This window comes from Zootoca vivipara, chromosome 12 (genome assembly GCF_965207765.1).
Source record: "Zootoca vivipara chromosome 12, rZooViv2.hap1.1, whole genome shotgun sequence".
Taxonomy (NCBI): domain Eukaryota; kingdom Metazoa; phylum Chordata; class Lepidosauria; order Squamata; family Lacertidae; genus Zootoca; species Zootoca vivipara.
The window spans coordinates 36,242,149-36,265,511 of record NC_142595.1 but is presented as its reverse complement, the minus strand read 5'-3'; the positions used below and the strand labels follow the sequence as shown (position 1 = coordinate 36,265,511).

The following is a 23,363-nucleotide window of genomic DNA, read 5'->3' as shown; positions in this document are numbered from 1 at the left end:
CAACTGTAGAAGCAGGAGAAATTGAGTGTAAAAATAATGTAGGCACTTGTAAACAGTAAAAGGCAATGAAAAGGGCCTCAGCCATTAGTCAAAGCTATTAAAGGCATTTGATATCAAGACAGTGCTTTTCATTATTAATTTAAACAACACAGTTTAAAAGTATATAGTTTGATGAGGTGGTGCTTAAAATGATTAGAGACCAAACTTCCCAGCTCTGTCCCTCCTTCACAAACATGTATTTCCCCTCAGCAACATAGGCTAGTTGCCCTCTGATGGGTTCTTCTCAGACTTGTATTTTACTTTCTTTCAAGATTAAAATAGATTTGCAGTCATCCAGGGGTGGAGGAAGGGGGGTGCGGTGGGAGTGGGCCGCCCCGCATTTCGCCACTGAGGGGGGTGACAAAATGCTGGGCTGCACTCACCGCGGGGCCTGCAGCGTGCCAGAGCCACGCATCTCTCCTGTGAGTGACACGGTGGCTTGGGCGCCCGCAGGCTCCGCGCTGCCCCAAACGGTCCGCCTGCTTCCTCCCCCTCAGCTGTAGGGCGGCTGAGTGGGAGGAGGCAGGCAGACTCCTTGGATGCCCCACAGAGCGTCCTGCCCTGGCTCACCCCGCCCCACCCCACCCCGCAGGGGGGCTGGCCCCGCCCCTGGGCGTAGGGCCCACACACCGCCCCAGGTGCCCAATCAGCTTGCTCCGCCGCTGCAGGCATCCCCATCATCAGGATTTTTCTGTGCCTCGTATAGAATTTTCTGTAAAAGGAAGATGGACTTATCCCTATCACCATGGCTGCATAGACACATGCATTTAAAGCACACACACATCAAGAATAGTGTGGACTGCTAGTTACCCCTCACAGAGGTATAATTCCCAGCACCCTCAAGAAAGTACAGTTCCCAGGGTTATATGCAGGTGGGGGCATGTGCTTTAACTGTGTGGTCTATTCGCAGCCCATATCCAATTTGGCCCACAGTGAGCAGGTGAAGAGGCAAACTTCTGGGTGGTTCCATATCTCAGAGGTGGATTTAGGGGAGCGTGACCAGTTCGCCTGCACTGGGTGCCAGGCCAAGAGGGTGCCGCAGGGTCCCCAGCGACAGTGACTTACAACAGAAGGCAAGGGGCCGGGGAGGCACTGAATTTTGGCATTGCACAAGACGTTGCTGAAATTTGAAAGCCCAAACTCCGCCACAGCATTTCTAATTGCAAATTGGTGTGTGTATGTGTCACATGAATCACTGCTTCCCCCATACTGCATATACATCTGCTTGTGGGAAATATGCCCACAGCCACACTGATTTTCATGGGGATATATGCAGATTAGTCTGAGAAATGGCTTAAACATGCGAACTCCCTTTCAGGCTTTAAGCCAAGAAACATAAAGCAACACTAAAAGGGTGCTTCTCTGTCTAGCATGTGCATAATGAAGATCCTTCATCACCGAATATGCAGGACTACTAATTAGAGTCCTTTCTATCAATTGCAGGTTGGCCAATTGCAACGGAACATCATTATATTTTTTTCCAACTATGTTTATGCAGTGCATACCCAAGCCACTATTCGTCAATGGAATAAAACGAAAAAATATATAAAACACATCAGGTGGGACCATTTATTTCTTCACTTGCTGGGTGACCAGACACAAGAGACTGCCTCTGATCATGTGCCAAATTTGCAACCATTGAATTGTCATAGCAAGCCCCTGTAAAGCAGAAGGGGCAGCGATTGGGTTTCAGGGAAGAGGTCTGTGGCTTCTGCAGAAATTTCGGCTTATTTTGACTTTAAGTACTTAGTACATATCTACACCACAGGTGTGAACTGCATAGCTGCCAAGTTATCCCTTTTTTAAGGGATTTTCCCTTATGCTGAATAGGCTTCCTCGCGAGAAAAGGGAAAACTTGGCAGCTATGGTGAACTGGTTTCACAGTCATTCCCTTTCTGCAAGCCTAGATCTTAGGAGTCTGTGAGATCTCAAACAGAATGCTCTGCCCTGTTGCCAAACTAAAATTCCCAGGATCCTTTGGGGGAAGCCATGACTGTTAAGCAGGTATAGAATTGATACAAATTTGAAGTGGACCCGTATCCTTGTTAGTTTTGTATGACGATTGCTGTTGCACTGTGCCTCATCAACACATCGCACTCTTAGAGAATATTGCTGTTTTCAGGAGGGATTCAGTCAACATACTGACCAATTCAGGTTGCAGCATGAAAGATGACTTGGTGCTCCTGTGCAACAAACCTGCTTCCCCCCCCCCAATCACATTTTTTTGCAATAAAGAAAACGTCTGCACTGGAAAGTGTGGGATAACATTGATGCAACGACAGCTAACCTCTATGCAGACAAACCAGAATGAATGCGGAATAAATAGCAAATGTCATCTGACGTCCCCATCAACTTTGTGCAAATAGATCAAGGTGCGTGCTCAATAAAGTCTGGAAGCGACTATTGTGTGAGGATACACCATGCAGGTTTTAAACAAAACTTGGATTATTTTCTTAATTCCTTTACACCATAGCACCCAGACTTTCTCTCTCCTCCTTCCTTCTTTCTTCAGTTTATTCCCACACCCGCCTCCACACCCTCAGTATCCTGGAAGGCCCAGTTAACAAAGTTTAAGGGGATGACTAAAAAGCAGTTATTGGCAAGATCTTGGGCACTGGGTGGTAAGTGATCACCTGGTTCCACCTGTAATGATACAGAAGGTCTCGGCAAATTTGCAAATAGGCCACACATTTATGAAGCTGAAGTACTAAACCAGGCATCCCCAAACTGCGGCCCTCCAGATGTTTTGGCCTACAACTCCCATGATCCCTAGCTAACAGGACCAGTGGTCGGGGAAGATGGGAATTGTAGTCCAAAACATCTGGAGGGCCGAAGTTCGGGGATGCCTGTACTAAACAGATGAGATCTAAGGTCTTGCAAGCCAACTGTAGAAGTGGCCTAAGGCTACACACCATATATGTAAAGCATATTCTTCTCCTACAAAGAATCCTGGGAACTCTAATTTGCTAAGGGTGCTGGGGATCGTAGCTCTGCGAGGTTCCCAGGATTATTTGTGGGGAAAGCGTGTCCTTTAACTGCATGGAATTCAGAATTTACCCAAAGAGTAGAGTGATCCCAAGCATAGAATATGAGGCATCTTGTTTTGGCTTTTGCACAGATTTAGTAACATTGCCAACCAAACAGAAAAGGGGAAAACAATATATTCCACCCTTGTATACCTTGCAGTTCTTACTTTGGGTTCTTCCTTGGACAGGCCCAAATCTCAAGCCCTGCCAACCACTGTGGAGTTTTGCCCAGACCCATCAAAATTTCACAAGTAACAATGGGAACACATTGAAATCTGAAATGCCTTTAGCAGTGCTATTTTTCTGGGGGTACGCATACCCCTAAAGTTTGGCCTCATTGAGGGGCAGTATTTCAATATGAGTAGGAAAATGAGTTCCAGGTAGGTAGCCGTGTTGGTCTGACATAGTCAAAACAAAATAATAATAATAATAATAATACCTTCCAGTAGCACCTTAGAGACCAACTAAGTTTGTCATAGGTATGAGCTTTCGTGTGCATGCATACTTCTTCAGATTCAGGAAAATGAGAATACCCCTAAACATATTTTATAGGGGGGGGGAGCACTGGCCTTGTGTATATTTTAATGGCAGACAGAAAAGTGAAGAGAGAGCCTCCCCCAGGATGCGTACACATAATACCTTATCGGTATTATTATATATTTATTTATATCCCAACTTTTCCCCTCAAGGTGGCTGACAGATAAAATAAGAGCAGCTAAAAACATGGGGGGGGGGAATTAAAAAAAATTATATTTGCACACCACCCCTATCTCTGAACAGTGTGAGATTCCAGGGGTTCCAAGAGCTTACCCAGGGTTCAAACTTCTCAGAATGAGGGACAGCTGTGTCTTTAGGATATGTCATTTATTTATCCTACTACAGAACTGCAATTCCCAGCACCCACTACAAACTACAGTTACCAGGGTTCTTTGGTGAGGGTGGGAATGAGTTTTGTATATGGTTTAAAGGTATGCTGTGTATACAGTGCCAGACAAATGCTAAGCTTAGCTAACCTAGTTTTTCATTTGAATTACACACGTGCAAGATTCAAGCACCAATATACAGGGAGTGCCACTTGTGAAATCAGCGCCCAGGTGTGTTTTTCTTTGCTTTGCTGTTTTTGTCCTCCTATAAATACTAATTTTGGCTGGCAAAGACTTAACCTAATATTGGGGTCATCTTGTACCTGGTTTGACAGCCTTATTGATTTGCTGGGTGCTCCTTTCCATTGCAGAGAATCTGGGATTCTTATTCTCCAGGTTTCCCACATCTACAGCTCTTTATCACACCCTGTCTCTCACCCAGTCCCAAAATATTCCGCCCCCATCCCAGACATTCAGAAGACTGCAAGATACAGTTCCCAAGTAAAGATGGATGATAATAACAGCACCAGGGAAACAGACTGATTGGGGATGTGAGCTTCAGTGTTCTGTACCCCAGTAGCAGTCGGGTGTACATGGTTAGAAATTAACTACTGTACAGTAGAATAAGACAATAAAAGAGAATAATAATAATAATAATAATAATAATAATAATAATAATAATAAAACTGGTTACACAATCCTACTCATGTTTGCTTTAGAAGTAAGTCCCACTGAATTTATTGGGACATGGTGCTTCCAGTTAACCTGTTTATTGAGCATTCATCCTGATTTGTCTGCAGGGAGACAGAAGATGTTGGCTCCTTATTGAGCATTCATTCAAATATTTTTTTTGAGGGGGGGTGGAGTTGGATGATGAGTCAAAGCAAAATCTCACATTTTCCACTGTATTTCCCGATCACCTTCCTTATTGCAAAAAAGCCCCATCTTTGGGGAAGGGGGTTTGTTGCACAAGATCTCGCAATCAGCTATAATTGTGCTACCTGGATTTGCTGGCACGTGGTTGAATCCCACCTGGAAATAGGGATAGCCTGGAAGCGCCTTTATTTTCAAGTAAGCGAAATTGGATATATATAAGAACATAAGATGGGCCTGCTAAATCAGGCCAGTGGCTCATCTTCTCCAGCATCCTGTTGTCACAGCAGCTGGCCAGATGGGAAACCCACAAGCTGGACTCGAGCGCAACCGCAACTCTGCCTACCTGTGATTTCCTAGCAACTGGTGTTCAGAGGAATCAGGCCTCTGGAAGAGGTGGTGGGACATGGCTGTCGGAGCTTGAAAGCCACTTTTGCTCTCTGTGCCTTATTCCTTTTCTAGAAATTCTGGAAGCCTTGACTGCCTCCAATGTTTTCTGAACATCACACCAAGCTCGCTACAGCCCTGGCAGAGAGAGAACCCAGGCGTCTTCCTGACTCGAAGGACCTTTCCTGCTGTTTGAGCCTATGGTTCTCTGCTGCACAACTACTGAATCCAAAGAGTGGTAGCTTATAGCCCCCAAGCCAGCAGTGCCCATTCTCTTGCTAGAGTGCCCTTGATGGGTGGGAAGCAATCTATCCTAACAGTATCCATGGATACCATTTATAAAATATTGGCGAGAGCTTTAACTCCACCCCACCCCACCCCACCCCCCGCTACTAGCTGCCTTGAGGCCTAGAGGATAAAGACTTGTGGAGATGCAGATAGAGAGGCAATGCCATCTTGAGTGACCTTGGAGCCAAATTTGTAAAATAAGGAGTGTGCTTTACCATGGTAGATAACTGAAACATAGAAAGGCTTCAGGAATGGTCTGGTTAATTTTTCACAGCTATGATAGTGACTGGGTGAATAGATATTTTCGTTTTCTTTCTTTTTCCAGATTGTGCCGAATATTGATACCTGTTCTGTTTCTGGTGAGTTTTTACTTTATAACGAGTGTGTTCAAGATGTTTTTTTTCTTTGCCATCTTTTGTCTCACTTGCCTGATAGCATCTCTTGACACTATGTGACCTGACCGATATGGTCAAACCAATCTGAATTTCTGTGGGGGGTTTTTTTTTGGGGGGGGTGTTGCTTTTGTTCAGTTCTTTCAGCTGTCTCATCATGTGACTCATTCAGCCATTTTGTTTGCTAGGTAAGAACTTTGCTTGAGAAAGCTAAAGAAAAATAAAGAAAGAAAAATTTACATCTGGTTTAGAGAGCCTTGGACGCAGGAGGAATTTGATGGGCAGATGGCTCATTTGGGGATGAATGAATGAATGAGAGTATATGTCTGGGTGTAGGTAGTTAGGTGAATGAATAGATGGAGGAGGGAAAGTGAGGTAGGTCGGCTGGCTGGTGAGGGTTTATGAATGGATGGAGTGTAGGTTTTGGAATGGCTGGATAGACACAGGGAGATGAATGGATACTACTAGGAGAGACACTAGGGATGCTAATGGAGAGAGGGGTAGAATGTTTTTATTCATAGGATGTTATATTTAAAGATCAGCTGGTTAACTAGTCAATGGGTTGGTAGAATATGTTTATGGTGAAAGATGGTTGAGTTAAGAGTTGAACAAGATAGAGAAAGACTTGACCTTATTATCCTAATAGGAGCCTAAGTAACATCCATCATTTTTCTGTATCCTTTTTATTGATGGAGGTTTCTCTTGTACCATCTGCCCAGCCATCAATAATAATAATAATAATAATAATAATAATAATAATAATAATAATGGCAGTAGTATGGTAATATATAATCTGCTTTACTTGGGCTGCTTACAATGGCCCCATAGCCCCATATAATACAGCAGAATCATAGTAAAGCACAATATCAGAATAAAACAAATACTGTAACTACAATGGGAATTGAGAAACTGAACTAGGGTTTCAAAACAACCACCCCCCAAGACCTCTGATAAGCAAATGCAATGCAGTTCTCCTTATTCAAGGTGATGCTCCAAACGCCTTTCTCAGTCAAAAGGTCTTGCACATGACATCCTCCCCTGGGTCTTTTCTGTTTCTTCCTGCCCAGAGTCGACTGTATCGGCAGGTTCAAAAGCTCTAGTCAAGAGCCACTTCCAACTGCCACTTTGAAGACCATGCAAGCTCAGAAACGCTGAGGACTGAGACCTATATTATACAGCTGGTTCTGAATCCAAGGCCCTCTAGACTGGGCAATTAAGCACCCAGATAGAATCTAGAAGTACTGGTAGGTAGGTTTCTTTACTCACTGCTAGTTGCAGCTCCCCTCTCACATAGGACCCTGGAGACTCCCCCCACCCCCGCCATCTTCACCTAATGTAAATCTGTATAACCCTTTCTTTCCGAGAGAACCCAGGAGTTCTGCCTTTCAGCATTGGAACACTCCCTGTTGTAAGCCACAGGACTTGACTTCCTTTATGCAGAACCCAGGAGTCCCTTGATCCACCACACACAGCCCACCAGTCTCCACTCCTCTCCCAAAGGAAGAAAAGCCAGGAAGGGCTCCCCACGTCCCACTATCAAAAACCCTCTCCTTCTTTTACAGGGACTTTGATGCTTTGCATTTTCAGAGGTCCGCCCCGCCCCCAATATTCTGGTGATTCTTCTAACAAGAAAATCTCTCTTGTCAGTGGCAAATGGCCAGATGGGAGATGGATCTGAACCCTGGAAAGCCAGACAAACGTTGGCATTTTGTTGGGGTGTGCATAGTCCCCCCCCCCACAGAATAAGGCCTTAACCTTTGCGGCCAAACTCTTGGGAAGGTGGTCTGCGGTGAGGATCCCCTTTCCCCATCTTCTTATTAAAGGCATGGCTGGTTCGAAGCCTCAATGCAAAATGCCGGGAAGAACAGGCACCTGACGGGCAGCGCCGTGCACAGTTCAACCTAACACTGACATGGGCATTTCTTCCTTGGCTTGATTTCCTCCAAGCCCTCCCTGCTGAATTCCCCATTCATTCAACAGCTGCTCCCAATCAGCAGTTCTTTTCAGTAAGGCCAAAAAAACCCAGCATCGCTGGAAATTTCAACCAGCCTCCCCTTGTCCGCCCCCCCTCCCCAGTATTCTCAAGCCATGCTGCCATTCCCAACATGTGTATGTTTCCCCCCCCCCTTGTCTCACAAAACAGGGGGAGGGGGGTGTAAGAAAATAAAAGAGAGGAAAAAATGCAATGCAAAAACCTGGCTGGTATACAATTCAAACCCACCTTCAGTGTCTTATTTCCCCCTCTTGCACATGCAAGCCTGTGTGTGCAAGCAGTAAACGTGGAGAGAAATACACCAAAAGAAAGAAATCCACAGGAGAGGGGACACAAAAGTATGATGCCAAGGGAAATTTATTCCAGTAGATCTGTTGCATATATGCTTTAGCAAAGCCGTCCGGAGGTGGACATCACCTGAAGCGAAAAGGGAAAAGGCAGTGCCTGGGAGGACCAGAAATTCATTCTAGCAACTGGGGAGTTGTGGATTTATTCCTTGGTGCATGAGAGAGAATCATGACACAGTTGTAAAATCCTTCTCTTGTAAATCACAGGCATATTCCACCCCCCCCCCAGCTCCTGAATGTCTTGCACGTATATCTTTTGCAGAACAAGGGGAGAATATTGAGAGAGAGAGAGAGAGAGAGAGAGAGAGAGAGAGAGAGAGAGAGAGAGAGAGAGAGAGAGAGAGAGAGAGAGAGAGAGCAGGCTTACCTTGCAAAAAAAGGGGGGTCTGTTTTCCAAAGGTGTTACACGCTGGGGGTGGTGTGAGACGGCTTCTCTTTTTGTCCCCCCCACCTAGCAGTGGGTTGTTGGTGGCACCAGCCAGAGAAGATTCTGCGAAATGGCGTTTTATATCGAGGGGTATTTTGCTGTATAGGAGAGAGATGCTAGCATGCTGTTATTATGTCATTGGGAGAAACCATTGGACGAAGGAAAAAAAGAAGCAGCAAGCGAAAGAGGCTGGTTAAAGGAACGGAGAGGCATATGGGGTTGGGATGTGTGTATGTAGGGGAGGGGAGGATGGGGGGGCTGTGTGATGCCAGAGCGTTGTTAGGCATTGTGTGTGTGTGTGTGTGTGTGTGTGTGTTTCTGCATTGGGCCACCACGCATACCAGAATGGATTGCTTACTGTGTGTTGTGTGGATGGATCACTTGAGCATTGTTGTGAGCTGCAGTGTTTGTGTGTGTGTGATGAGCAAACAGTGGGACTTGGGGTGGTGTCACACAAGTGTTGTTGTCAGTGTTGTTGTGTATATACATCCTTCTTTTCTATGCTGCAACCCCTCCCTACAAAGTATATTTGGAGCTATAACGTGACAAGACATGATGTTCTTGCTAACATGTTCTTATGTACGTTCTCTCATGATTATATACCCTAAAGTGTTGCATTTGTAGCATTCCATTGTGTGTCTGGGGAGGGGGGTATACAAAAAAATATTGTGTGTGGGGGAATATGTCTTTCTGAATTTTCTTAGACAAGTCTCCATTGGCTGTCATTACATTAGAACTGGTCGTACTGGATTGTACTGGCTGGGGTGCAACATATCCAGAATGGGTACATCATTGTTGTATGTTGTGCATCACTTTCATCTGGCTAATGCATGATGCTCTGGTTGTGTTCCATTGCATGTTGGTTGCACTTTAAATTGTGTCCATTGCCTGTGACTTTCCATCATTTTTTAGTACTGCATCATTGTCATATAGCATGATGCTGTAGTATGGATGTATTTGGGTGTTTTGTTGAACTCCTACTGGTCTCCTCTTGGACTGGCCTCAATATCACATCTGGGTTTGCATTCAGGTCTGCTTGGGGGCTTCCCATAGACATCTCACTGGCCGCAGGGAGAACAGGATACTGGGCCAGATGGCCTGATCCTATGATGTTTGTGACAGCACAATATTAAGGTAAAGGGACCCCTGACCATTAGGTCCAGTCGTGACCGACTCTGGGGTTGCGCGCTCATCTCGCATTATTGGCTGAGGGAGCCGACATATAGCTTCCAGGTCATGTGGCCAGCATGACAAAGCCGCTTCTGGCAAACCAGAGCAGCACATGGAAACGCTGTTTACCTTCCCGCTGTAGCGGTTCCTATTTAACTACTTGCATTTTGATGTGCTTTCGAACTGCTAGGTTGGCAGGAGCTGGGACCAAGCAACGGGAGCTCACCCCATCACAGGGATTCGAACCGCCGACCTTCTGATCAGCAAGCCCTAGGCTCAGTGGTTTAACCCACAGCGCCACCTGGGTCCCACAATATTACCCAGCATCTATATAATCTGGTTCAAAGTCCAGAACTTGTAGATTTTCTTTCCTTCATCACAGCCCTGGGAGGTAGGTTAGAATAAGAGGGAATTGCTTGACCAAGGCCATGGAGGAGTTCCATGACTGAGTGAGGATTTGGACCTGTGTCTCTTAACATCAGGAGTTCCAAACCCAAAGTATCCATTTGTTGTGTGAGTGATTAAATGCGCAATCATCTTAATTGGTCCCTTGAGAGAAACTGAGTCCTTCCCATACAGTGGTAGCAGGTGCCTTTTGGGACCGAGAGCCCAAACAGTAGGTAGAGCTAAATCCAATGACTCGCAGAGCCAACTAACTCTAGTTTTTGCACCCATCCTCTTCCCTGCTGAGTTCTACAGGGGCAATTCTGAGAGAAAATGGGGGAGGAACCTGTCAGCCTCTGAACAGTGGGTTGCCTAAGAACAGACTAAGGTTGGCGAGGCTCCATTGCCCTCATGAACCAGCCTCCACTGTCCCCCATACATATCATAGAATCATAGAGTTGGAAGAGACCACAAGGGCCATCCAGTCCAACCCCCTGCCAAGCAGGAAACACCATCAAAGCATTCTTGACATATGCCTGTCAGGCCTCTGCTTAAAGACCTCCAAAGAAGGAGACTCCACCACACTCCTTGGTAGCAAATTCCACTGCTGAACAGCTCTTACTGTCAGGAAGTTCTTTCTAATGTTTAGGTGGAATCTTCTTTCTTGTAGTTTGAATCCATTGCTCCGTGTCTGCTTCTCTGGAGCAGCAGAAAACAACCTTTCTCCCTCCTCTATATGACATCCTTTTATATATTTGAACATGGCTATCATATCACCCCTCAACCTTCTCTTCTCCAGGCTAAACATACCCAGCTCCCTAAGCCGTTCCTCATAAGGCATCGTTTACAGGCCTTTGACCATTTTGGTTGCCCTCTTCTAAACACGTTCCAGCTTGTCAGTATCCTTCTTGAACTGTGGTGCCCAGAACTGGACACAGTACTCCAGGTGAGGTCTGACCAGAGCAGAATACAGTGGTACTATTACTTCCCTTTATCTAGATGCTATACTCCTGTTGATGCAGCCCAGAATTGCATTGGCTTTTTTAGCTGCTGCATCACAGCAGCTAAAAAAGCCAATGCAATTCTGGGCTGCATCAATAGGAGTATAGCCCTATTGCCTAGGCCTTCACAACCTCCATCTGCCAGCTCCCTGTGTATTCCCTGCCTCAGAACTTCATTTATTTAGCCACCTAGTAGTAAATAAATTAGTAGTGGCTAACTTGTGGCTCGCCAGATGTTGCTGAGCTGCAGTTTCAATAATCCAGTGATTATTGGCTATGGTGGCTTGATCTGATGGGAATATCTGGGGTGAGGAGCACAGGTTAAGCACCCTTGCTATTTACTTTGCAATGTAGAGTCACAAACAGTCAGCAGTTCCTGCTGTGATTTTTGTTTCTGGATTTTTCATCATGCAAGGTATGTGTCTATCTTGCTTATTTACTGATTCAAAAATGCATCGGAACATTTTTATATTAATAATTTTATTGCATTTATATCACATGTGTCCCGTCCCCCCACAAGGAGCTCAATGTGGCACATTCAGTTTCCTCCTCCTCATTGAACAACAACCCTGTGAGGTAGGTTAGACTGAGAGGCAGTGACTGGCCCAAGGTCACAGTGAGGTGTTGCCTGGGTGTAATCTATCATTGAACTCTGATAATGCCTCTTCCTTGCCTGGCATATGACACACACACACCCGGACACCAACGCCAAAGGTTGCCCAGAAGGGAATGTGGCCCTTGGAGTTCAAAGGACTCCCCAAGCCTTTTCTAAAGGCACATAAAGTAGGTGGAGCTTGTTGAAGAAAGTGTTGCATAATGAAGGAGCCACTTCTGGAAGGTCCTGCTATGAGATCTTGCAAAGTGGACAGGTTTCTTGGTGGAGGGCCTTCTCCAAAGATTTGGTGGGTTTTGGTGGATGGGAAGACTCCCAATGTATAGAAGGCTCAAGCTGTGGGTTAAAAAATAATACAGTCATACCTCGGGTTAAGTACACTTCAGGTTGAGTACTTTCAAGTTAAGTCAGGCATCCCCAAACTTTGGCCCTCCAGATGTTTTGGACTACAATTCCCATCATCCGTGACCACCGGTCCTCTTAGCTAGGGATCATGGGAGTTGTAGGCCAAAACATCTGGAGGGCCGCAGTTTGGGGATGCCTGTGTTAAGTACTCCGCGGACCCGTCTGGAATGGATTAATCCACTTTCCATTACTTTCAATGGGAAATTTCGCTTCAGGTTAAGTATACTTCAGGTTAAGTATGGACTTCCAGAACCAATTAAGTACTTAACCTGAGGTACCACTGTAACCATACTTTGAATTGCACCCAGAAATAAAGAAGCAAGCGGTATTGCTTCACTGCAGAATGGTTCCTGGTCATGCACAGAAACCCTGTATGCCTATGGTTTGTACATACTTGCGAGGTCTATTCTGAAGCACTGTATGGATGTTGTATGGATTACAGGTGCCTAACTTCCACACGTTGTCTGATAATACCTGATAGAGCAGGGCACCTGGAGGGTTCTCAATCTCTGAACAGGAGCCCTGATAATTCAGGGATCCTGATGGCATGAAGACATTTGTCTTTGCATACAGTTGAACATGAGAGGGCTCTTTCAGACATGTAGAGGTCAAGGAGGAGCATGCAATTCACTCGCCTTCCATGTAGTCACGTAATATCCAGAACAGGGTTTGGCAGTCTATTGGATATGCAGGTTTTGCAATGGAGCCTGTCACTGCAGTCTTCGTTTCATTCCTCCCCGCGTGCATACAGTCTCCCTAGATTTGTCATCCGAAGGCTTAAGGACAGGGGACGAGATCAAGTGGACAGGAGCGGATGAGCAGTTACATCTGTATAAGCGCATTCACCGGTGTCCATGTTTCTGTGCTACCGTGTAAACTACACTCAAAACATTTTACAGAGGCCAGAATATGCAGTGATTCAGCAGAGTCACATCCAGCCCTTGGATGTGAGGTTGTCCTTCCCAGGCTTGGCTTCACCAGCCCCCCTCCTCTCTGTGTGAGCCCAGGGGTCCCGCAGGTGACAGTGGCCCACCCACCCACCATGCTCACTTCCTCCTACACAATCTAGACTGAGCTTTTCACAAGCAAAAGGAAGACAGAGGGCTCTAAAGAGGGATGAACTTGTGCAGGAATCAAGGGTAGATTGTATACTTATCTGCCATACCTTGCATTGTTTGGGACTTGCATCGCTGGCTGGGGCTGATGGAAGATGCAGTCCAATACCATCTTGGGCAGGGAGTGGCAGCAGTGCATCGGTTACCCTTACATATCAATGTGCATTGTTATCACATCCACCATGATGGTGGAGGGAGTCAGGTCTGTGGCTGGAGGTAACACATTTTCCCCAAACCAACTGTGTCCAGGGACTACAGGATGCTTAGTGTGTCACGTGGAACTTCATGGTAGCCACTGTGAGCCATACCAGCTTCTCTCAGCACATGACCACCCTGCCTTCCCTGCTTTGGTGATGCTAGATTGTGACAAAGAGACAAAAGCCAGGAACTGGGTGATTCCTCTGAGTGACCGATACAAGTCATCATCACAGTGTACTGATTATAGTTGGTTATGTGTGTTGTTCTGTGGGTGTGTTTAGTGGTGTTTTGATGTGTGCTGTTGCACATAATGTATCCTTACATTGTGCCATGCCCTATGTATTACATTTGTACAGAGTATATGAAGAAGAAGAAGAAGAAGAGTTTGGATTCGATATCCTGCTTTATCACTACCCTAAGGAGTCTCAAAGCGGCCAACATTCTCCTTTCCCTTCCTCTCCCACAACAAACACTCTGTGAGGTGAGTGGGGCTGAGAGACTTCAGAGAAGTGTGACCAGCCCAAGGTCACCCAGCAGCTGCATGTGGAGGAGCGGAGATGCGAACCAGGTTCACCGGATTACGAGTCTATGCTCGTAGACCACTACACGTAGACTACGCTCGTAACCACCACACCACACAGGTATATGGTTGTATACCTGTGATAAATGTCATTGCCACGGGTTACTGCATCTCCCTAGTCTGTTGTGCTGCAGTGTGTGAGCTATTACACAACACTGCGTTAGTGTATCGCAAAGGAAGTGTGTACTATACATTTTGTGCTGTTCGTTGCAGTAGCATTGCAAATTGTTAATTACTTAGGAATAGTGGTGTGGGGCATTTTTGTGTGTTTTATTATCAGCTGTGTACCACCGTCATCTATCAGGCTGTGTTGTTCTACATAAATCCGTGGGCTTGGGGGTTATGCATGCCTTGTGCTCACTGCTCGTGGTGGCTGGTGCATATACCTGTGTAGTGTGCACATGCAAACTGCATTGTCGTCGTGCGTGATTATCTGCCTGTTGTGTTTGCGTCACCGTGCACTTAAAGTTGTGCACAGCCTTGCTGCCGCATTGCATAGCACCAGTGTCCCCTTGGCATAACTTAGAACTATCCAGGGTTGCACACAGTGTGGATTGCCCCTGTTCTTTTGGCATATGCTGCTGCTGATTGTGAGCTCCAGACACAGCCGGGAAGCTGCTGCCTCCCTTCCCCCCCCCCTGCCCCGGTTGCCATGCCAATGCAGAATGCTGTATCTCTCTGTTCAGCAGATGCCAGTGCTCACAACTCCACCTCTCTCCCACCCAGAAGTCTAGGCTTGCAGAAGGAGTGGAAGGAGGGGGGGTGATTCTGAGATTGTTGTGAAGAACTCCCTGTCTTCTCTCCTCCTCGGCTTTATTTGAGCGAGGGTTCAGCCCCACAACCTGTTTTGAATGTCAGAGCTCATCAGTCTGGGAGCGGCACATTTCCCTCTCTGACAACACTGCGTCAAAGCAACAGGGGTTGATGGCAATGTGGATCACAAAACATGTCAATAGAGGACAAGTCAATTCATTCAGTCAAACCGCTGAATGCACCATCCGTCACCCGTCAGTCTTGTGAAAGTTTGGCATTGTCTGCCGGGATAGCGGCCCTTGTAAGAAATAATAACTCATGACAACAAAAAGGAAATATGTGTACATAGGCGCAAACTTGATCCTATTCTTTTCTTATGGACTGAGCTCCTCAAATGCAAATGATGAGTTGCCAGCTTTGCTGGGCCCTCCAGGGTTCCACCCTAGTGAGGTAATTGGGATGCTAGACTCTGAACAAGATAAAGCTACTGAATAGGGGAAGTCCAACTAATGCTCAACCAACAGCCAAAGTCATATTGCTGCCCCCTCCAACTTCATGCAAACAGATGAGGATGAAAGTCCAATAAACAGGTTGCCTGGAAGCACCAAAAGTATACTTACACTATAGATACGAAGCTCCTCCAGATGGCCTATTTATTGAGCATCCATCCTAATTTGCTTGCCCAAAGCATACCCAATATTGTCCTGTCTTCAATGAGCATTCTGATTTATTTGTAGGGAGGATAGTCAACAACAGACATTCATTCTGATTTATTTGCACAGAGGTTGCATTCAATCATTAACCCACGCTTTTTAGCGCATTTCTCTGTCATTTTCCTAACTGCAAAATATTAGATTTTTTTTTATTTAAAAAAGTGGATTTCTTGCTCCAAAATCCACTTTATTTTTGCAAACCTAACTTTTTGGTATGCAGCTGAATCCCTCCATCAAGACAGTGACAGTTTGGGGGGGGGGTGACCATGCAGCTGTATCCATGACTGAGCAGCCCTTTTTAGGATCCCCTCTGCTCACCCTGAGAAGGGGGAGGGGCTAGAAAAGGTGACCTAAACATAGTCTGCCTCCCTTATCCCAGTGGGGTCACCACCTAGCGGTTGTAAAATCCACACCATGATCAGCTCCCGCCTGGAAACCAATGTCCCCACTGTGGAAGGACGTGTGTATCCAGAATTGGCCTCCATAGTCACTTACAGACCCATTGTTAAAATCGTGTTTATGGAAGACAATCTTACTCGGCTACAAGTGATCACCAAAGAGAAAGAGAAGAGAAGTGATGTTTATTCAGAAAGAGATCCCACTTTGTTCTGTGAGGTTTTCTCTTAGATAAGCGTGCATAGGACTGCACCCTTATCTTGATTTATGTTATTTCCTCTTCCTCTAGGAAAAGCATAAGAAATTCTTGGAATTGTAATTCCATGTGTTGATCTCAGCATCATCACCAAACTTCAGTTCCTGGGTTTCTTGGAAATTAAAAGCCAATGTAAGTTTGTAGTGGAGATGAAAACTGTTGTGAGGGTCATTCTGCAAAATGTGAGCCGTGAACCATTTTAATCCTTTTGACCCAATAGTGCCTCCATGATTCTGATCTCTTCCTTTTCTTGCATTTCTTCAACAGCTCTTCCTGTTCCCCGGGCACACTTACACATCCACTGAACCTCCACTTTTCTTGATTCTTCTTTGCATCCCTTTAATTTTGCTGTGGAACCTTTCCCAAGCTTCCCCGGGAGCACTCTCTATCCTATTTCCTCAACTCTGCATCCACTGTATGCTTCCATTTCTCACTGGGCAATTACAGTCATCTATTTACATCATAGGGACCCAGGTGGCGCTGTGGTTAAACCACTGAGCCTAGGGCTTGCTGATCAGAAGGTCGGCGGTTCGAATCCCTGTGACGGGATGAGCTCCCGTTGCTTGGTCCCAGCTCCTGCCAACCTAGCAGTTCGAAAGCACGTCAAAATGCAAGTAGATAAATAGGAACCGCTACAGTGGGAAGGTAAACGGCGTTTCCATGTGCTGCTCTGGTTTGCCAGAAGCAGCTTTGTCATTCTGGCCACATGACCTGGAAGCTATACGCCGGCTCCCTTGGCCAATAATGCGAGATGAGCGCGCAACCCCAGAGTCGGCCACGACTGGACCTAATGGTCAGGGGTCCCTTTACCTTTACCTATTTACATCATAGGCCATAACCTCCTGAATATTTGCATAGCACCAAACAGGAAGGGGGTCATTTGTAACATTAGAACATGTTTACCATGGTCTTGCTTCTCCAGCTTCTTGGCTGATTGTAGCTAAGTGGTCACGCACACACACACACACACACACATACACACACACACCAACTCAGCACAACACTACAAACAACTGCCTTCTTTTGAAATTCACTGTTGGATGTAGCATGCCTCTGAATACCAGCTTCTGGGAATTGCAAGTGGGAATAATGCACTGTTGCACTGTGAGAGCAGGATGCTGCACTTAGATGGGCCATTGGCCTGATCCAGTAGGGTTCTTCTTATGTCCACCTCCCTGTTGAACCTCTGGCACATATTGAAGACAAACCTTTAAATTGAATTCTGATTTTATGGTTGTAACTCATTTTTAGTCTTATTGCATCGGGTCTCCTGTACACTGCTTAGAGACAACTGTGTGGTACCTCGGGTTAAGAACTTAATTCGTTCTGGAGGTCCGTTCTTAACCTAAAACTGTTCTTAACCTGAAGCACCACTTTAGCTAATGGGGCCTCCCGCTGCTGCTGCGCCGCCGCCACCGCACGATTTCTGTTCTCATCCTGAAGCAAAGTCCTTAACCCGAGGTACTATTTCTGGGTTAGCGGAGTCTGTAACCTGAAGTGTCTATAACCTGAAGCATCTGTAACCCGAGGTATCACTGTATACAAAAAAATTTAAATAAAAAAAAGGTATTAACTGCTTTTGCGCCATGGCAAGTTTTCCAGTCTTAATTTCTGTTCTCTAAATTTCTACATCTATCTGTGTTTTGTTTTTTTCAAAGTTCCCATGAAAATTCATCAACTTCTCAGTGTGAAGTGTCCTAATGTGCATCTTTATGTATGCAATTTTGCCTGGTATACCCATTTTTTCCAAAGCAATTTCCCCTAACATCATGCATTTTTGTAGGTTGTTTTCATTAATACATGCATTTATAAGCACATTTGTGCCCTAGGCCATAGCCTATGTGCACATTACTTCTATGGAGAGCTGCTTTGCAAAATTCAGAGAAGTGTGGATTTTGGTGGGTGGCTTAGTTTTGGTTCACATATTGTTTCAGAAAGAGCAAATTAAGTAAGCTTGCCTTTAAGTGGTAGCTGAATCTGATTTCTCCTGCATCCCTAACAGTAGATACCTTCGGTCACACATCTTCCGCTGGTGGCCTTCCCGCAACCCCAACCTTATCCCTTCTTTGTTCCGTGACTTCCATTCCACCTGCACCCACTCAGTCTTCCTCCCCACCTCCAATCTCTCAGACAGGAGATTTATTCTTCTCTTCTCCCTCCTCCTCATCTTCCTTTTCTTCCTCTAATTTCCTCCCCCACATCCTGTCGCCCTAACGTCTTCCCCCGTATCTGCTCTCCCACCCTCCCCACTTCTCAGTAGTTAATTCTGCCTAGATTCTATCTCTCCCTCTGGCAAAAAAATATTGCTAACTAGACTCATGCTCTTTTTTCTTAATTGATCCCCCCTCCCATCCCAGCAGAGGTTCTCCTTCCTTGCTCCTCTGATCCATTTCCCCCACATTCACTGCCAAAAATCTCTCTTCCCCCCCCCCCCCTGCAGAACCCTGGATTCTTTTGATGCAACCATCCCCATCATTCCCTCCTGCCCCCATTCTTTTTTGTCTCCCAGACTTCTCTCCTCCTCCCCGTGTTCCTCCTATTCCTCTTGCCGCATTTTTTCCTTTTCTGCAGCCCCAGCTTGTTTTTCTTCCTTTCCCTTTTCTCCACGCCCCCCTCTGCATTTGATTTCCTCCTCCTATTAGCAGCAGTCGTTGTTCCAGAAATCTACCCACCTCCTCCTAGCCTTTTCTTTTAATCTCTTTCCCCTTCTCCATAATTCTCCCCGCCGCCACTGATCCTGTACCCCAAAATCTCACACTCCTCCAAACACATTTTCTTTATTCAGCTGCTTGCACCAGCTGCTCCTGTCTTTCTTCCTCCTATTATTTCTGCCTCGGTCTCTTCTGCTCTCTTCCCTCGTCAAAGTGAATCCTCATTCTCCCTGATCTCTGCCCGCACATTCCACATTCATTGCATCCTTCCTGATTCCACAGTCCCCCTCCATTCCCCCCTCCCGTCTTCTCTATGCGGCACAGTTTCTGCCAGTTCCTCTGTTGCCACGTGTGCATCCAAGGTACCATATTCCCAGCTCATTGCCATGGTGACCATTAACCCATTCCATATTTGCCAGGAGGAGGAGGAGGGTGCTCATAGTGCTAGGCCTTCCCTTCCTTTCTCAGGTTAGTGTAGCCCATTAGCTATCTTATATTGACATCATTGGTTCCTGATGGAGACTGGGGAAACGGAGTCACAGGGAAATGCGCCCATAAGGAATGGGGAAAGATCCAGAGTTCTCCTGCCTTCCAGCCTTGTCCTCTGGTCCATCTTCACTCAGGTGCCAGTGAGCTTCATGGCTGAGTGGAGATTTGAACTCTGGTCTCCAGGCTACTCTAACCCAGTGTTTTTCAACCTTTTCTGGGCAAAGGCACACTTGTTTCATGAAAAAAATCACAAGGCACACCACCATTAGAAAATGTTAAAAAAATAACTCTGTGCCTATATTGACTATAGATGAAGTAATTCTCCCACGGCACACCAGGAACAGTGGTTGAAAAACACTGCTCTAACCACTACACCACACTGGCTCCTTGAACCTTCTTGCACTCTGCTCCCTGGGGAGACTGGAGATCATAGAACTGTAGAGTCGGAAGGGACACCGGGGTCATCTAGTCCAACCCCCTGCAATGCAGGAAACTTTTGCCCAACATGAGGCTTGAACCCGCAACCTTGAAATTAAGAGTCTCATGCTTTACCAACTGAGCTATCCCAGCTTGGATCCTGTCGCTCCATCACAATGCCCATCACTTTATTGTTCTCTTTTCTCAGACAGCCAGGGGGGTCCTTCTACCTCAGCCCCAAAACGTGCGAAGCAATAATAATAAAGATGATAGTGCCTCTGAGCACACACAGAGTGACCCCCCTCTTACAGCTGGAAAGGAAGCTATGCTTTAATGAGTCGAACTACTGGTCCATTTAGCTCAGAAGTGTCTACGCAAAGTGGCAGTGGCTCTCAAGGAATTCAGTCAGTCTCTCCCAGAGTCCCATCCCTCCCTGGTGAGGAAGGAATCATTGCAGCTCATAATATGGGTTTTATAGCAGCCTAGTCTATACTCTGGTACCTATCAATCCATCTAGATCCATCTAGATCTTATCTCACAGGGAACTCTGTTTCTATGGTCATGAAAAGGAGAAATTTTTGTTTGAAATAAAGTTTATTGAAGTCTTATTTACATTATATTACAGAGTAAATAATGGATTGTTGTTTTGGCCCAGTCCCTCCTCCATAGCAAGGAGGACTGGGGTTGGGACATTTTTATTAACCATAATAATAATAATAATAATAATAATAATAATTAATAACCATTAATAACAATTTTCTTGTAATTATTTTTTTCTTTTTTTAAAAAAAAGGTTCCTTTGTTGGTTAATTAATCCCCTCCCCCTCCCCTTAGGTTCCCCTTTCCCCCCCCCAACCCCATTCACCCCAAAATTCTAGGATGCAGCCTAAGAAAATAGAATCAGTGCCACCACTCCAGACCAGCCGCACCAATTCTGCCTCCATGACCACAGGATCCACTTTTCTCACCGTGGCAGGCACTCTCCTCCCCGTGTTTCAAAAGTTGCATTCCATGTTTAACCTTAGAGGCTTATAGAGAATAAAATACTCAGCTGCTTCCAAGATGTCTCTCTGCGTGTGCAAATTTAAGTCTTGTAAGCACCACCAGAATATTTCCACTTCCTCTGCCCAGGTGTGACAGAGAGCTTTCACAAGAGGGAAAGAAAACGATTTAATTGGTATTAAAACTAATACTTTGCCTTTGAGTGTGCCACACATATCGATATACGTCTGTTTATTCCAAAACGCTTCTTCTAGCTTTAATGCTGCTGACAAAATGCCCCTATTCCCGTTCTCCTTAGTCTGTTTAAATGTACAAGATGGCTTTTAGCCCTTATATGACTTTTTCCATCCCAAGGGTTGTTTGTATCCATGCACAGGGGGGGAAGGAAGCAAGGCTTAGAGATGTTTTAATGCTTTCAGTGCCAAAATTCATCACGGCACTATTAAATATGCCATCCCTCACTCTCTCACTCTGTGGGGCTCTTGCACTTTTAACCACTCTGTGGTGGGTGGAAGTTGAACAGGTGCAGCTTTTCACAGTGATGGCGAAGGCTTTACCTGCTGAATTTTTGTTTGTCCTCATGCACCTGCGAAAGCCACAGGTGAAAGCTCTGCCCCCCCCCCCAAGATGGCAGATTACTTAAAACGGTAAAAGCAAAACGTTTTCCCTCGCTGCTCTCAACTCATTCTGGTTTCTAGCATGACTGTTCGTTCAGCAGAGAGCCCCAAATGCAGGGCTGCCAGATCTAGATTCAGAATCCACTTGTACCTTCAAGGCTTGCATGGGAGAGAAATTCTTACCGGGTGTGGCTTTTTCTGCTCTTAAAGGCACAGAAAGCCTCTCAGAGGCAGGCCCACCCACCTTACCTGAAGGGAATTTGCTATGTTTTCTCTGTTTCCCCTTCCTCCCCCAGAATGACCTCAGCTGCAGGGAGAGGAACACATATCAACTTGGATTGATGGAGAAGTCTATCCTTTGATGACTGCGAGGGTTTGCTTGCTTGTGTGAACGAGCCACCCAATATAAGACAAGATTGCTACACCTTTCCTATCATCTCAGAGCAATGTTTGCCCCCCCCCATGGGTTTGGTACACACATTCACTCATGGTGGGGTGGTTGAGTCATCCGTCAAAAGAACTCAAGTGATGCCGCCTTGAGTAATAATACATAGGTATCAGAAAGGTGACGTATAAATCCTTTATAATAAATAAAGTGTGTGCTGTCTGATGCAAAGGTGATTTTGCAGTGAGGAGTGAACAACTTCACCTTAGGCGATCATCTCAGCCGTCCGTGTGAAATTCATGTGAAGTGGGACAGGGGTTACCGAGAAGCTGACAGTTGCCTTAATTTTAGTGGACGAACTCCTGTGTCTTTAAGAGCTTCGTAACACTCAAGAAATGCATAGCTGAAGTTTTCCCTGCATTGCTACATCTCTAGGGACAGGTTCTTCTGCTGGGGCGTTTTGCCTCTTGTACTGCAATTGATGAAGACACAAGTGGTTGCCCATACAGAAAGGAGCAATCGTTGCTGGGGCCATGATTCCTAGTCCACTGGCACTTGCTTGATGTGTGAGAAGTCCACTCACACCCTGCAATACTTTTAAATAGAAAAACAAAAACATGCCTTATGCTGTAATCCAGTGCAGACATACCTGGGGCTATGCCCTCACTGAACATAGTGAGACTTCCTTCCAGGTAAACATACATTGGATTGTGCTTCAGTATTCCTTGCTGTAATATGATCCTGCGTTCAAACTGCCCATGTATTGATTCTGTATGTTGTCATGGTTCTGCTTCAGACACTTAGTTGTGGGTTTGCTTTTTGTGAATCGTCTTGAGATGTATGATTGGTAGCATTAAAAACAACAGCCGCCATAACCCTTTAGAAAACTGAGCATCCTGAACGGGGGATATTTTATCCAGTAATACTTTGGGAGGAAGTGTAGGGAACCACATTCCTCCCCTCCATAAGTTCAAGTGCGTTACTTTTAAATAACATGCTTATAACTAAGGCTGCAATGCTGAATCAATCAATCAGGTAAACTCAATTAAACCATTTTGATTGACTAAAAAAAGCTGCCCCGATTAACATCATGTAAAAACAAAGTCTGTATTTGGCTGTATCCAACTAGGTTCTAGTCAGAATAAACCCACTGAACTTAATGGACCTACGTTAGTAATGTCCATTAATTTCAGCGGGTCATTTCTGAATATGACTAATTGCATGCAGCCCATTCCCCCACCCCCGCCTTATATCCACATTTATTAATTTTTAGTACAGTTTTTTTAACCAGGTCTTGGGCTGATTAACTTTCTATGTCCTTTTAAATGTGATCAGGGAGGGTTATCAGTCTGTCTTGGTTTTTTTTTTATGTAATTTGCGTTCACATTTTGTATTTTTATGTTGTGAACCACCCTGCCATCTTTGGATGAAGGGTGGTGGAATAATAATAATAATAATAATAATAATAATAATAATAATAATAATAGAAGTCTGCTCAGAAATAAGTCTAATTGAGTGCAATTGGCTTCAATTCTAAGCCTACTTACTAGGGAAGTAATTCCAACTGGACTTGGACTCAGGGG

At 45.4% G+C, this 23,363-nt stretch overlaps 1 long non-coding RNA gene across 3 annotated transcripts in view; it reads left to right on the top strand.

Moving 5' to 3' along the window:
* LOC148683981 (uncharacterized) overlaps positions 1-22,379 on the top strand; it is a 48,797-nt gene extending 26,418 nt beyond the window's left edge. Inside the window, exons 2-6 of one of the 3 annotated variants that reach the window (XR_015946530.1) lie at positions 1,483-1,598; positions 5,802-5,835; positions 13,878-14,162; positions 16,253-16,351; positions 21,692-22,379. This is a non-coding gene — a long non-coding RNA (uncharacterized LOC148683981). The remainder of the gene's footprint in view (positions 1-1,482; positions 1,599-5,801; positions 5,836-13,877; positions 14,163-16,252; positions 16,352-21,691) is intronic. The other 2 variants (XR_015946531.1, XR_015946532.1) reach the window with 2 other exon arrangements.
* Positions 22,380-23,363: the final 984 nt, after the last annotated feature.